General features: G+C 37.7%; 1 pseudogene; it reads left to right on the top strand.

Annotated features, from left to right (window-relative positions):
- The first annotated feature begins 11,410 nt into the window (after window positions 1-11,410).
- LOC138144349 (keratin-associated protein 20-2-like) lies at window positions 11,411-11,926 on the top strand (annotated as a pseudogene).
- The last annotated feature ends 405 nt before the right edge of the window (window positions 11,927-12,331 follow it).

The following is a 12,331-nucleotide window of genomic DNA, read 5'->3' as shown; positions in this document are numbered from 1 at the left end:
CTTAGAAGAACTGAAAATTCACAGATGTGTAGAAGTAGCTCTGACAACAACTGAGCAAAAGTACATAAATTTAGGACAGGACACTCTCTACTCTGGAAGCAGAGTCCTACTTTGGCAAAAAGATCAAACATCAATTAATTGGCTGAGAAAATGAGCAAACAGAGGGGAAAAAATCAAACTATACAATCTTTCTATAGTGACAAAGAAGAACAAATCATACAACCAGAAGAAGACAACAAAGTCAAAATCCCTCATCAAAAGCCTCCAAGAAAAATATCAATTGGTCACAAACCATGGAGGAGCTCCAAAAGGATTTTGAAAATCAAGTAAGAGAAGTAGAGGAAAAATTGGGAAGAGAAATGAAAGTGATGCAAGTAAAACATGAAAAACAAGTCAACAGCTTGCTAAAGACCCAAAATATACTGAACAAAATTAACGTACTCATTCAGTGACATATCCATCAAAGTACAAAAAAAAAATCATAGAACTAGAAAAAATAATAACAAAATTCATTGAGAAGAACAAAATGTCCATAATATCAAGGGAATTAATGAAAACAAATGATAGAGAAGGTAACCTAACTGTACCAGATTTTAAATTGTATTATAAAGCAGCAATCATGAAAACTACTTGGTATGGACTAAGAAACAGAGTGGCGGATCAGTAGAATAGCTTAGGCACGCTAGACACAACAGTAATTACTATAATCTACTTTTTGATAAATTCAAAGATTCTAGCTTCTGGGATAAGAACTCACTATTTAATAAAAACCACTAGGAAAACTGGAAAATAATATGGCAAGAACTAGGCATAGATCAACAAAGGCAAAATGGGTACATGATTTAGAAATAAAGGCTGATTTTATGTCAAATTAGGAAAGAAAATCTATATCAGTTCTATGGAGAAGGGAAGAATTTATGACCAAACAAGAGAAAGAGAACATTATGAAATGCAAAATGTATGGTTTTGATAACATTAAATTAAAAAGATTTTGCAAAACAAAATCAATGCAACCAAGATTAGAAGGAAAACAGAAAGTTGGGAAACAATTTTTATAGACAGTGTCTCTGATAAAGGTCTCATTTCTAAAATATATGGGAGAGCCAAGTCAAATTTATAAGAATACAAGTCATTCTCCAGTTAATAAATGGTCAAAAGATATAAACAGTCAGAAAAGTATCTATATCATATGAAAAATGCTCTAAATCACTACAGATTAGAGAAATGCAAATCAAAACAACTCTGAGGTACTGCATCACACCTATCATATTGACTACCATCACAAAACCTCAGTAGACTCACTTCATTTAATTCCTCCCAAAACATGTATCTCCAAATGATTCATCAATTCTTTGCTGAGTCCTTGTTATGAAGGTTGCTTAAATGGAATCTAATCCTTCCAAAGGAAAATCATTTCTCTTTGACAGCCTTAGTGAGGAAAAAAAAACTTTTAATCTCTGTAGCAAAGTTAAAAGTCAGTTTATCAGGAAGAAAAAACCATTTCTGGATCCTAGTTTTCCAAACTGGGAACAAATGAAAAACATCTAATACCTATCCTTCATGATAGCCATTTAAAAAGCCCTCAAGAGAGCTGCACAGTCATCTATGTGTCCTCTAAGCCCAATATCCCCACTTCCTTCAAGGAGTCTCAAAGGACTTGATATGGAAGCCCTTGTTCCAACTGGTCTGGACTCCACTAAATGCCCTACAGCTCAGCCAAAGATCAGTCATGCACTGAGTAATGCAGATTACAGATAGTCCATCACCTCTATTTTCCTGATTTCTAGTTACTTATGCTCCTTTTCATACAATCTTGAGGTCACATGGATGTCTAACAGTTATATACTTTAGGATTCCTTACTTTTTAGAGTGTAGTTGTAAGAAATTTAAACCAGGAGAAATGCAATGTCTATGACTTTGATCTCGTTTTTCTCTTAATCACTTAAAAATGTTACTGAGATGCCCTACACAGAGAGCTACAGCCTGCCTTCACTTCTCTCCACTATAGTCTCTCAGTTATTAACATCCTCATCTACCATGGGCTAAATTACTTTCTCTAAATTACCCCTTCTAGTCTTATATTCAAGTTAAGTACTTCTCCCGAACTCACTGGTCCAGGTGGCTGTCTTCCTAAGTCCAGAACACATGATCTTTCCCAAACTCATATTAGCAGCACTTCCCAGGACTTCTACATTTTAATAGTCCATAGCTATACTGGAATCAACAGGGCCTTCTCAGGGTCCTTTGACTGCTCTCCTTTCACTGTCTTTGAAAATCCTAGGGGGCAGAGCCAAGATAGCAGAAAGGAAGCAGGAACTTTTCTAAGCTCCTCCATGAATTCTGTCACTAAACTTTAAAAAGTGTATCTGAATGGATTTTAGAGTGACAGAACCCATTGGGATACAGAGCATGGCAGATTTCCAGCCCAGGAAAGTGCCCACGTAGGTCTGGGCAGGGGGAGTGCAGAGCACATGGGGGCTGCACCAGCATGGGCCTGAAAGCAGACTACAGCAGAGTGAGAAGGAGCCCCAGCCAACAGACTCACCCACCACAAGGGCGATTCACAGCCATCTAACTGCAGGACAGAGAATCAGTCAGAGCTGGGTAAGAGAAAGCACAGGCCTGAAGCAGTGACAGCAGCTTCTCCTGGGGCTACCAGCCCACAGCCTGGATGTTCAAAAATCACCTACCTGATTTTCCAGGAGCCAAGATGGTGGAGTAAACCCTAGCTGCTCTGATTCCCCCTCCCTGACTGAGAAAACCCAGAGATAAATGTCCCACCCAGAGTGAAATCCTGAATTAGTAGAAAAAGCCTCAGGCTTGAGAGACATTGAGGAAGGGTATAACTGAAGCAGTATGGAGTCTGAAATGAAGGGTGGGAGGTATTTCAACAAGCTCCACCTCAGCTCAGATGGAGCTCCAGAAGCCCATGGTGGTAGACTCAGCAAGGGCTAACAACACAAGCCCAGGTGTATCTTAGTACCACCAGGGGAATCTGCAAACAACAGCGCTGCCAGCTGTCAGCTGCTGATCCTGCCTGAGCTGTAGTCCAAAAGCACAGAAGTGGAAACCTGAAGTGCCAGACCACCCCTCCCCCATAGGTTACTCTGTGAGCCTCGGGATAACTCAGGGGAAACACTGAGAGTCTTGGCCTTGGCCTCATTCTAGACACCCAGAGGTGTTACAGCACACAAAGTTAACAACCAAACCCCTACCTCCCAGCCTGAGAAGCATGGTACATCTGTACCCCAGAAGCAGATATCCACTTTAAAAATTCAGGACATAGGCAATCACAATGGGCAAGAAGGAATCTGTCAAATCAAGAATGATACAATCCTATTATAGTGAGCAAGAACAACCAAATTCAGAGGACAACATGGACTCTATATTCACACCTGAGACCATAGAAGGAAATATGAACTGGTCTCAAGCCCAAAAAGCATTCTTGGAGGAGCTCAAAAAAGATTTTAAAAGCCAAATTAGAGAGGAATAAGATAAATTTAAATCGACAGTGAGCATATTGGGAAAAAATCTCACTGAAGAAAACAAATTCTTAAAAAGTAAAATTGGTGAACTGGGATGGAAGGTTCAAAATATAACTGGAAAAAATATCTCCCTAAAAATGAAAACTGAGCATATGGAAAAGGAGCTTCAAAAACTAACCAAGGAGAATAATTCACTAAAAATTAGAATCAGTCAAATTGAAGCTAAGGACTCTATGATGCATCAAGAGTCAGTCAAAACATAAAGATTGAAAAGTTAGAAGAAAGCATAAAATATCTCACTGGAAAAACAACTGACCTGGAGAACAGATCCATGAGAGGATGAGACATAACCTAAGAATTATTGGTCTACCAGGAAGCCATGATGAAAAAAGGAGCCTGAACAATATCCTCCAAGAGACTGTCAAAGAAAACTGTCCTGAGGTCCTATAATCAGAGGGTAAAATAATTATTGAAAGAATTCACTAGACTCCTCCTGAAAGAGATCCCAAATTGAAAACTCCAAGAAATATAGTAGTCAAATTCCAGAATTACAAGGTCAAGGAGAAAATACTGCAAGCAGCCAAAAAGAAACAATTTAAATATTGTGGAACTACAGTCAGGATTACACGTGACCAAGCAGCTTCTACACTGAAAGATCAGAGGGATTGGAATTTGATATTTCATAAGGCAAAAGAGCTAGGACTGCAACCAAGGATCCAGCAAAACTGAACATAATCTTTCAGGCAAGGAGATGGTCATTTAAGGAAATTACTTTCCCAATGAAAAAGCCAGAGCTCAACAGAAAATTCAATCTCCAATTACGAAACTCAAGAAAGATGTAAAAAGGTAAACAAGGAAAACACCCACTCACACACACATATACACATAGATATAATTTATATACTTATCATGACATTTAAAAGGGATATACATAGATAGAGGGAATGGGTATAAATGAACTAATCTAATGATAAAAACAACCTTATTGAGGTTACAAAGGGATTGTAATGGGAGAAAAAAGGAAGGATGAGGCAGTAAAATGTTCACTATGCCACATGAAAAGGCATAAAAACATTCTGTAGTAAAGGGGAAGGAGGGAGGGAGATGAACATCATATGAACTTTATTCTCATTGGTTCTGGTTCAAAGAGAGATCAACATTATCAGTTAAGTTTAGGATTCTAACATTAAAAGACACTAAAACTCAATATAATAGAGGAAAAGGAATGAGGGAGAGGGGCACTGTATGAAATTTACTCTCATTAGTTTGGGTTCAAGGAGGGAATAACATACTCCATTAAGTATAAAAACCCATTGTGCTTTACAGGCAATAGGAGGAGTAAGGGGAAGGGGGTAGCTAGAAGGGAAGGAAATAGTAGTAAGGGGAAAGGGTAAGTAAAGGGGGAGCACAGGGAGAGAATACTGAGGGAGGTGGTGGTCAAAAGGAAAACTCTTAAGGAGGGGAAGGGATAAGGAAGGGAAAAAAAACATAAACAGTGCAGGGAATAGGATAGAGGGAAAGACACAAATAGTAATCATAACTGTGAATGTGAATGGGATGAACTCTCCCATAAAAAGGAGGTAGATAGCAGAATGGATTAAAAACCACAATCCTACAATATGCTGTCTACAAGAGACACGTTTGAAACAAGGGAATACACACAGGGTAAAGGTAAAAGGCTGGAGTAGAATATATTATGCTTCAGCTAAAGTAAAAAAAAAAAGCAGGGGTAGCAATCCTTATCTCAGATAAAACAAGAGCAAAAATTGATCTAATTAAATGAGATAAGGAAGGAAACTATATCCTGCTAAAAGTCACCATTGAGAATGAAGCAATATCTCTACTTAACATATATGCACCCAGCGGTATAGCATTCAAATTCCTGAAGGAGAAGTCAAGGGAATTAGAGGAAGAAATAGATAGTAAAACTATACTACTAGGGGAGGCCAGGTGGCTCAGCTAGTAAGAACACCAGCTCCAGTGTCAGGATGACCTGGGAATCAAATCTGGGCTCAGATACATAGCACCACACCCAGAAATAACTGGCTGTGTAACCTTGAGCAAGTTACTTAACCCCAATTGCTTAAAAAAAACTATACTACTGGGGTACCTCAATCTCCCCCTCTCTGAAGCTGATAAATCTAACCTCAAAATAAACAAGAATAAGTTAAGGAGGCAAATAGAATTTTAGAGAGGCTAGACATAATAGATATCTGAAGAAAAGTGAATGAGGATATAAAGGAATATACCTTCTTATCAGCAGTATATGGCACATACACAAAAATTGACCACATACTAGGGCATAAAAACCTCACAATTCAGTGCAGAAAGGCAGAAATATTATATGCATCATTCTCAGATCATGATGAAATAAAAATCATATGCAATAAAGGGCCATGGAAAGATAGACTAAAAACTAGTTGGAAACTAAATAATTTAATCCTAAAGAATGAGTGGGTCAAACAAGAAATTATAGAAACAATCAGTAACTTCATTCAAGAGAATGACAATAATGACACAACATACCAAAACTTGTGGGATGCAGCAAAGGCAGTTCTTAGGGGAAGTTTTGTATCCCTGAATGTATACATGAATAAATTAGAGAAAATGGATGTCAATGAATTCATCATGCAATTGAAAAAGCTAGAAAAAGAACAAATTGAAAATCCCCAATTAAATACTAAATTACAAATAATGAAAACCAAAGGAGAGATTAATAAAATTGAAATTAAGAAAACTATTGAATTAACAAATAAAACTAAGAGCTGGCTTTATGAAAAAAAAATAAAATTGATAGATCTTTAATCAATATGATAAAAAAAGAAAGAAGAAAACCAAGTTATGAGTATCAAAAATGAAAAGGATGAATCTACCTCCAATGAAGAGGAAATTAAAACAATAATTAGGAATTATTTTGCCCAAATGTATGCACATAAATTTGACAATCTTAGTGAAATGGATGAATATTTACAAAATACAAGTTACCCAGATTAACTGAAGACGAAGTAAATTATGTAAATAACCCCATCTCAGAAAAAGAAATTGAACAAGCCATCAGGGAACTACCTAGGAAAAAATCTCCAGGTCTAGAAGGATTTACTAGCAAATTCTATCAAACATTTAAAGAAAAATTGATTCCAATTCTCTACAAACTATTTGGGAAAATTGGTGAAGAAGGAGTCCTACAAAATTCTTTTTATGACCCAAATATGGTACTGATACCTAAACTGGGAAGAGACAAAATGGAGAAAGAAAATTATAGACCAATTTCCCTCATGAATATAGATGCAAATATTTTAAATAAAAATATTAGCAAAAAGACTACAGCAACTCATCACAAGAATAATACATTTTGATCAGGTGGGATTTATTCCAGGAATGCAATGATGGATCAATATTAGGAAAACCATCAGCATAATTGATCATATCAACAGTAAAACTAGCAGAAACCATAGCCTCAATAGATGGAGAAGACTTTTGACAAAATACAACATCCATTCCTATTAAAAACACTAAAAAGTATAGGAATAAATGGAGTCTTCCTTAAAATAATAGGTAGCATCTATTTAAAGCCATCAGCAAGTATTATATGAAATGGGGATAAATTAGAAGCATTTCCAATAAGGTCAGGGGTGAAACAAGGATGTCCACTATCACTAGAAATGTTAGAAGTAGCAATTAGAAAAGAAAAAGAAATTGAAGGAATCAAATTAGGCAAAGAAGAGACTAAGCTATCACTCTGCAGATGATATGATGAAATACTTAGAAAATCCTAGATTATCAAGTAAAAAACTACTTGAGACAATAAATAAATTTGACAAAGTTGCAAGATATAAAATAAACCCACACAAATCCTTGGCATGCCTATGTATTTCTAATGCAATCCAACAGCAACAGATAGAAAGAGAAATCCCATTTAAAGTTACTGTAGACATTATAAAATATTTGGGAATCTACCTGCCAAAACAAACCCAGGACCTATATGAACACAACTACAAAACACTTTTCACACAAATAAAGTCAGGTCTAACTAATTGGGAAAACATCAATTTCTCATGGCTGGGTCAAGCTAATATAATAAAAATGACAATTTTACATAAATTAAATTACATATTTAGTGCCATACCAATCAATCTACAATTATAGAGCTAGAAAAAGATTGTAACAAAATTCATTTAGAAGAACAAAAGGTCCATAATACCAAGGGAGTTAATGAAAAAAAATGCTAGGGAAGGTGGCCTAGCCATACCACGTTTTAATCTGTATTATAAAGCAGCAGTCATCAAAACTACTTGGTACTGGCTGAGGAATAGAGTAGTGGATCAATGGAATAGATTGGGTACACAACACTCAGCAGTCAATGACTATAGTAATCTATTGTTTGATAAACCAAAAGACCCCAGTTTTGTGGATAATAATGCACTATTTGACAAAAACTGCTGGGAAAACTGGAATATAGTATGACAGAAACTGGGCATAGACCATTATCTAACACCATATACCAAAATCAAGTCTAAACAGGTGCACGATCTAGATATAAAGGCTGATACTGTAAGCAATCTTGGAAAGCAAGGAATAGTTACTTGTCAGATTTATGGAGAAGGGAAGACTTTATGACCAAACAAAAGTTAGAGAGCATTATAAAATGCAAAATGGATAATCTTAATTACATTAAATTGAAAAGTTTATGTACAATTGGGGAAAAAATTTACAACTAGTATATAAAATATAAATAGAATTGAGCCAAATCTATAAGAATACAAGTCATTCCGCAATTGATAAATGGCCAAAGGATATGAACAGGCAGTTCTCATAAGATGAAATTAAAAATATCTATAAGCAAATGAAAAAAATGCTCTATATCACTATTGATCAGAGAAATGCAAATCAAAACAACTCTGAGGTACCACATCTTACCAGTTAAATTGGCTAAGATTACAAAACAGGAAAAAAAAAACAAATGCTGGAGAGGATGTGAACAACCTGAAACACTAATGCATCGTTGATGGAGTAATGAACTGATTCAACGATTCTGGAGAGCAATCTGGATCTATGCCCAAAGGACTATAAATAATTGTGTATCCTTTGACCCAGTAATACCACTTCTAGGGTTGTATCCCAAAAAGATCATGGAAGTGGGAAGAAGACCCATATGTACAAAAATATTTATAGCAGCTCTTTTTGTGGTGGCAAAGAATTGGAAATTAAGGGGATGTCCATCAATTGGGGAATGACTAAACAAGTTATGGTATATGAATGTAATGGAATACTAGTATGCTATAAGAAATGAGGAGTGCACTGATTTCATTTTTACCTGGAGAGACTTATACAAACTGATGTACAGTGAGAAGAGCAAAACCAGGAGATGTGGGACTGATACAATTACAGACACAACATATGTGTGACGACCAACTTTGATAGACTGGACTCTTCTCAGCAATGCAAGGTTACAAGACAACTCCAAAAGACTCATGATGGAAGGAGATATCTACATTCAAAGAAAGATCTAGAAAGAATGGAGTTTGGATGCAGACTGAAGCAAACTACCTGCTTTTCTTTTCCTTGTTTGGTTTTGTTTCCTCTTTCCCATTGTTCATTTCATCTAATACAATCCTTCTTTACAACCTGACTAATGTCTAATGTGAACGTACTTATAGATCTTGATTGCATGCCACCAAGGGAAAATAAGAAGGGGGAGAAAATTTGAAACTCAAGGGATTGTGGAACTGAATCTTGTAAACTAAAAATAAACAAACAATAAAGACAGAAAAAAAAAAAGTCCTAGATATCTGGTTCCTGACACTAACATTCACGAAAAAGTGCTCTCTCCCAAGTGCCCAATCCTCATGGCCAGACCTAATTGCCACTTGTGAGTCTTCCTTCTTCTTGATCTCGTTTGGCTTTGAAAAGCCTAGCCAAATGGTGCTTTGAGTATGCATGACACTGTTTCTAGCCTGATTGCTCCTTTCTGGTGATGTAACCTAGCCTTGTCATCTGATGCCTATCAGGTTAATCTTAAGGCTCTGTATCTTTTTCTTCCTCTTCACTAGGTTTTCTCCTTCAATGAGAGAGAATAAGAGAGTAGCCTTTCCTAAGCTCTCAGGGTTTCAGGGCAAGTATCTCTCTCTCTCTCTCTCTCTCTCTCTCTCTCTCTCTCTCTCTCTCTCTCTCTCTCTCTCTCTCTCTCTCTCTCTCTCTCTCCTTCTCTCTCTCTCTCTCTCTCTCTCTCTCTCTCTCTCTCTCTCTCTCTCTCTCTCTCTCTCTCTCTCTCTCTTTCCTTCTCTCTGTCTCTCTGTCTCTGTCTCTCCATCTCTGTCTCTCTGTCTGTCTGTCTCTCCTTCCAAACCTACCCCCACCCCACTCACTGTCTCATCTCCAGATTCATGCAAAATCTCTCCTGAGCTCCAATCCCACATCATGAATTGTCCGATTGGACAATTTCAACTTCACATCCCCTACATATCTCCAAACCACCAAATCTACAACAGATCTCCTCATACTTCCTTTTCAAAAGTAACCTACCTATTCAAAACTTCTCTATAGCTTTCAAGAGAACTGTCATCAAGCCAGGAAATCAGGTTCACAAAATTGGGGAATTTTCAGTATCCTTTCAGTATCCAATCAGTTAACAAAGCTTCTCCTTTCTATCTTCCCAACATCTCAGGAATCCAAAAACTTTTATTCATACAGTCCCCCACCTTAGATCAGACTTCACAGCACCTCTTTTCAAGATCCTCTGATTGGTCTCCCTGCTTCATTCTTCTTCCCACCCAGATCCATCCCCTGATCACCTTGATTTTACTCAAAAATTCTTCTGACTCCTCTCTCATTCTAACTACCCCATATACCAAATCACTGCACCAATAATCTTGTAAACTCCAGTTGCTTCCTGTTTTGTATTAGTTTCAATAGATACCCTCTGCCTAGCCTTTCACCCTCTTCATCAGCTGACCCCTTCCTTTTCAGTCTCAGTACAGTTTTTTTTCTGTTCCCCACATTTAATGACCCTGCCCGTGATAACCTATCTGCTTTAGTTCAGATAATGCACTTCATATCCCTTCTGCTTGACTGCAATGGATGGTTGTCCACCCTGCCAAGAATTCTTTCCTCTCTCCTACTGTCACCTGACTTTGCCTGTTCTAAGAGTCACAGGTCTAATCCCATCTGTGGCATGTGGCCTTACCCCATTGCCACAGGGACTTGTACCTTTGTTCTGAGATCTTCTCCCATCAACTGCGCATGTTTGCGACTGGTGCCTTATTTTTTTCATGCTTTCACTATCCTTGGAATTTTAAAGCTCCTTGAAGACAGGGATACTGATGATATTTCTCTATATCCCCAACCCTGAGGACAGTGGCCAGTAGAGTCTAAACATGAGGAAGGTGGTTTGGGTGTTTTTAGAATGGTTGTTTGATGCACTAATTCTATACATTTTCCCCCCTATTATCTTCACTTCAATCTGAAACTTTCTGTCACTTCATTCTCAAATAGCACTGATCAAAAGAAACAGAAATCAACTGCACCCATAAAGAGTCAGAAGGTCAGGTCATCAAGATATGAAATGAGGACAATGTCCCTGAGAGAGGGCTGCCATGAAGACTAGGATGATCACCAGGTACATTAACCATACAGGCTTTGGCAACATTAAAATCATTTCTCACGATAAGCATGAGATCTTTGTTAGCATCTTCAAAGAGAAACAGCAAATCAAGAGAAAACACCCTTAATGAGCTGGAGAAATTCTTCTCAAGCAACAAACAATGACAAGAATGTGATTTTGCTCTTGTAAGTTCATTAATGGGAATGATGCAATTCTGGAGTGAATCTGCCACACCTCCTGCTGTAATTGTAGTCCTAGTGTAGATGGTGCTATACACACTCAAACTAAACCCTCCCATCCATCCAAATCCGTGAACCCTGACACAATGTGCAACTACGGAGGTTACTATGGACCTGGGATATCGCTATGGCTCTGGTTATGGCTGTGGATGTGGCAGCTTCCCTGGCCTAGGCTGTGGCTATGGTGGCTATGGCTATGGCTGCTGCCACCCATCTTGCTATGGAAGGTATTATTCTTCTGGCTTCTATTGAAAAATCATCTGTTCCTATAGTGTCATGGAATCCTTGTCTGACCCACCTTGGCATAATTCCACAGGATTATAAGGACATCACATTCCACTTGCCTCTACAGCTGGGTCACCTAGGAGAGATGCCACAAGAGGGCCTTGGAATCCCTATGGAGAACTCAAGTCAGTGAAGTGAAAGGGACTGAAAAGCAACAGGACCCACCTTCTTCAGAAATGATGCAGAATCTCACTTCTCATAAGGGAGACTCCCCCAATGACAACTCATTTCAAACAAATTTGGCCAGCTCTGAGATACCACAACTGAAGTTTATGTTGTAATATTCTAATAAATTTATTTTACTGGCTTAACAAAATTGTTTTCACCTTTCTCTCTACATGGGCTTCAGCATCACACCATGAAGAGATTTTCAATATTTACCTATACCTGTATGTCACTGCAGAAAATTTGGTCTCCAACTCTTTTGCAATGAAGGGATAACTTTCCAGATTTCTGTTAAAAAACAAAACCCATTAGGGGTGTGTAGGTGGTGCAGAATACTGGCCCTGGAGTCAGGAAGACCTGAGTTCAAATCTGGCCTGAGACAATTAACACAAAAACTAGCCATGTGACCTTGGGCAAGTCACATAACCTCAATTGCCCCCCCCCCCCCCCAAAAAAGCAAAAAGTTTTAAAAAATAAAACATTTCTTTATAATATCCCTTTCTAAATTTCATTTCAGTAGTACTTACACTTTCATATTTCATAATATCTAAGTCCCC

The sequence above is a fragment of the Petaurus breviceps genome, unplaced genomic scaffold (genome assembly GCF_028583685.1).
Source record: "Petaurus breviceps papuanus isolate PSGF00001 unplaced genomic scaffold, PetGlider_PUasm1.0 90700, whole genome shotgun sequence".
NCBI lineage: Eukaryota > Metazoa > Chordata > Mammalia > Diprotodontia > Petauridae > Petaurus > Petaurus breviceps.
This window is presented reverse-complemented; position numbering and strand designations above follow the sequence as displayed.